Source organism: Monopterus albus, unplaced genomic scaffold (assembly GCF_001952655.1).
Source record: "Monopterus albus unplaced genomic scaffold, M_albus_1.0 scaffold702.1, whole genome shotgun sequence".
Lineage (NCBI taxonomy): Eukaryota > Metazoa > Chordata > Actinopteri > Synbranchiformes > Synbranchidae > Monopterus > Monopterus albus.
The window spans coordinates 18,791-23,529 of record NW_018128582.1 but is presented as its reverse complement, the minus strand read 5'-3'; positions in this window follow the sequence as shown (position 1 = coordinate 23,529).

Below are 4,739 nucleotides of genomic sequence, written 5' to 3'. Positions count from 1 at the left end.
ACATGAAGACCCTGGGCAGAAATGCTTTGATGGATGTTTCCCCTTGCTTGTTTTTTTTTTTTTTTTTTTAAAGAACTATATTGAAAAGAAATTCTACTTATAGGAAAGATATTACCAAACAAACCAGCAAAACATATTTTGAAATACTCAAATGTATTGTGTAAAGGGAATTTCACAACTAAAAATAAAAGGTTAATTTCTTACAACAACCTTGTGACTCAGACCTTCAGGATTATTTTTGATGGTTTTTCTTAACGTGAAAAAACAAGTTTCGTAATTAAATCAGCTTTAAATGCAGTAGCCAATGTGGTGACTATGTTTTTAAATCCCTGTATTCACAGAAGGAGCTAATGAAACATAAATCAGTTATTCTGACAATTATTTTCTTAATTGATTAATTACTTGGTTTGCCAGGGGTTTTTTTTTTTAGCCTGAGGCGTCTTTTGGTCCAAAATGCAAAAATATTCAAATTGCAGTGATATAAAAAGCAGCAAATCATCACATTTAAGAAACAGAAACCAGAGTATTTGGTGTTTTTACTTGATGAATAATTGATCACACTTCCAGGGAGGAGCATCAGCAGGCGTCAACATCAGTTTGTTTTACTGGTTTCTTGTTTTCTGCTCAGCGGTGGACACTGGTGTTAGTGGGATCTGCGATGAGGCAGAGGAACACGATGAAATCGCACCAGGATTACTGTGCTTTCACTGAAGAGGCCAGTGTGTGTTTAAAAAGATGCTGCACGGTATGAAAGGCTTCAGCCGCATATCGAATGGGCCTCGACCGGTTGTTTTCATTATTGATGATGAATCGTTTGGTCTGTAAAATGTCAGTCAGCAGTGAAAATACCCGGTGCAAGTTCCTAAAGTTCAAGATGTCTTCATCTTGTTTTGTATGACAGCATAAATTACCAAAATAGTTGGTGATTAATTTTCTTCCAGCCAACAATCCCCCCTTTTATCTGATTCAGACTCGGGTGCTTTGTATATTTCCAGCTGCTCCTGGTTGGTTAAGAAATATGCCCATGGACATCTAGACAACTGTCAGAGAATTAGATACTGAAGAAAACTTAAAAACCTAAAGATTCTCAGCTATAAGCAGTGCCATTTTCTGTCATTTCTAAGTGGATTTATGGACCTGAATCTAAAACTGTGCGATGTCAGTGTTCAGATGTAAGTGAACATTTAACGTTGGTGACCTGCCTTTGGAGAATTGAATATCTTTGGGTTTTGGTGTGATGATTGGATGAAAAAATAAGGGACTTTAAGACGCCACCTTTGGCATTTTTCAGTTTTCTGACAATTTATTGAAGAAATGTTTACTGTTGAATCCAAAAAAATGATCTACAGATTAAGAAATAATGAAAACGATTTGCCGCCCTGATGAGATATTTTTACCAGTCATTCCAGTACGAGGTACATATACCAACAGCTGCCCCCCCCCCACACACACACACAGCAGCTGTCTCTAATGTTAATAACGACTATCTGCACATACAGCTCCACACAATAACAGCTTGTTCCTGAATCCACAGCAGTGCAAAATGGAAATGATGGAAATGATTTCAGTTGCGGTCAGTCTCCAGTCGATAACCATTTCTCCCTCCTGTGAGACTACCGTGGTGAAATATAGAGCTCCACTTGTTTTCTGGCTCTGGTTTGAGGGGCACAAAGGGGAGAGTGAGGAAATTTGAGGGTAATTTGATTCTCATCTCCTCCTCCACTCAGGCTGATCTGTGTTCCTGTTGTTGGAGCCAGTTCTGGTTCTTCTCACTTACCCCGCACATGGTAGCTCAGCACGTTTGGCAGCTGTTAGGCCACCATGCGTCTGCTGCGAGGGGCTGCTGACAGGGCATGCTAGCTATTTTAATGTTGGAGGTCTCTACAGACTGGACATTCTTGGTTCAGGAGTCAGCTGTGCTATTAGGACCTCACACCCTGGGGACACAGTCGCACAACAGTGGCTGTACTGAGATCTGCTCACATGTGGCACATGGAAGATCCTCCTGTAGAAAATCTCAGCCATGTTTAGGCAGGTATTACGTGTGCAGTGATAAGAGATTTGCTTTGAAGCAGTGAAGAGGTCAGCTTGTTGTGTTCCTAATTGTTTTTATGGTCCTCTTAAAGTTCCGGCACCAAACTACCATAGAAAAACTATTAAATGAACTGATGCACAGTCCTGAGAACAAAATGTCTGGGGACAAATGGCACAATACAGAGAGCAGCGTTGCCAAGTTTGACCCAATTATATGATCAGATGTAAATGTTGCCATGGATTTAATGAGCTATGGTGTGTCTGCTACAACAGGAAACCCAATTTCTAGGCCTATATTTTTATATTTGGAAAAATGAATTACTTATTACTGTCAAGAAATACTGACAGTGAAACATGAAGTTCTTATTAGTAATGTATTTTATAATTCTTCTTGTTATACATCACTTTAATTCACTTTGGAGAATAATTATGCTCTACATTTTGGAACTACACTTCCCAGAAAGCTTTGGGAAATGTAAACAGGAAGTTCACAGTTGCAGTGTAGGCCACAACTTAGGCCCCATTTTTTTAGCCAATATCTTTTTTATATTTCAGGATATTGGCTCCATTATGATGTACCTGAATCAGCTATTAGCAGCTCCAGTTTGCAGTGTGCCCACAGACATGTAGACAGCCATCAGTGGATTAATCTGATACTGAAGATAACATAAAAACCTGAGGATTCTCAGGCAGGTTCTGGAGTTACAAGGAGTGCCATTTTTATGATTTCTAACCAGGCTTGTGGCCATTTATTCAGGATGGACATCCAACAGGATGGTATCCACAGTAAGTGTAAGTCACACTGAATCTAAAAATGTCTGTGTTCAGATTTAACTCTGTTAGGACCCCCAGAAATATACAGTATGTATGTTTTTTATGTAAATTTTTTCCCCGTCTCCACCTTCAGCTCTCCCACACTTCACATTTTGAAAATGTCTGTACTATATTAAATATCTGAAACAAAGCAAGTAAAGAAATCTCCATTAATCAATGTGAAAACTTTGTTACAGAAAGTTGACAACCTCTAGAGTCTCCTCCTCCAGCAGCCAACTGGCCTCCCCCAGCCACTGTCTGATACAGTTACTGAAACATACATGTAGACGCTAAAAGAATTCATGCTTAAAATATCCATTAAACATAATTGGAACAATTGTTTTGGGGGGAAATTACCCATTTGTTTGACTGAGACAAGATAAAAAGGGGCGATGAAAGAGAAGAGATTTAAAATTAAGAACACTTGATGTTCTTGGGCGTTATGTAACACGCAGGTGGCACTTCCATTAACAAAGCTCTGTGTGATTATTTACGCAGCATGTGATGTCACTTTACAAGACAACCACAGAGGTGAGAGGCCGGCTCCCAGGCTAGAGAAACAGTTCTGCACATTGACTGCTGCTGGACCTAAAACTACACAACGGGAGATCTTATAAAAAGGACTTGAAGTTTGCAGCACAGATGTGGTCTCTGAGTATGAGGTGAACTATGTAACAGTACAGTGAGATCACAAGCATCTGGACAGACTACAGCACTGACAAACACCACTACACATCAAAGAGCTGCTGGATGTGAAAATAGCAGGTGTTCGCTAACATGATCACAATAGCATGCACCTTGTGCCAAAAAAAATCAGTCAGTGCAGGTTCAAAGCGCAGACACAACGTTGTACTAAGGATCATCCTGCTACTAACAAGAATACAAACTGTACAGCACCCTCACTAGAGAGCCACAGAACCAGTGTCCCTCATAACACCCTCGTGTTAAATCTGTCACATGGAGAACAGCGTGGTTGGTGGGCAGAGTTTATGCCACCCTACTTTTCACATTTGCAAAATGTGTTATGCAACCACAGTTTTTGTGCAAAGATCAATTCACTAATTATTCAAGCCTGTTTTTGTTCGTTCACACATTAGCATTTGTTTGTGTGTGTTTGCACTGTACTACACTGTCCAGCTCCACATGATCAGAGGGTTACATCAGGTCTCTGTGTTCATTATATTAACAGCCCAGTTACATCATCGCATGAAGACAGCGGAAAGAGATCCTTTAGGTGAAAGTAAAGGGTGTAAGAATACTCCAGTACAAGTACAAGTCCTTCATTCAAAATTATACTGTTTATCTAATTTATATTTCACTTGTGTTGTTTGGCATTCAGTGTGGACAGCAAAGTAAAAATTTCATTGTGCAGGGAAACACGTTTGCATACTGTGCATATGACATTAAACACTTTGAATTGAATTTAATACCTAAACAGGAGTGTAAATTTGAGATAAATTCAATTCAATTTTATTTTATTTGTATCGCGCCAAATCACAACAAAAGTGGTCTCAGGACACTTTACAAAGTAAGGTCTAGATATTATTTATTATTATTACTATTACCAAGGAAAAACCCAACAAAACCCCCCTGAGAAGCACTTGGCCCATTAACAGAGACAATCACCAGCCTTGTCCTTTAAGGAATAATACAGCAATATAAAAATACCGTGACATGTACAGTGCCTTGCGAAAGTATTCGGCCCCCTTGAACTTTGCGACCTTTTGCCACATTTCAGGCTTCAAACATAAAGATATAAAACTGTAATTTTTTGTGAAGAATCAACAACAAGTGGGACACAATCATGAAGTGGAACGAAATTTATTGGATATTTCAAACGTTTTTAACAAATAAAAAACTGAAAAATTGGCCGTGCAAAATTATTCAGCCCC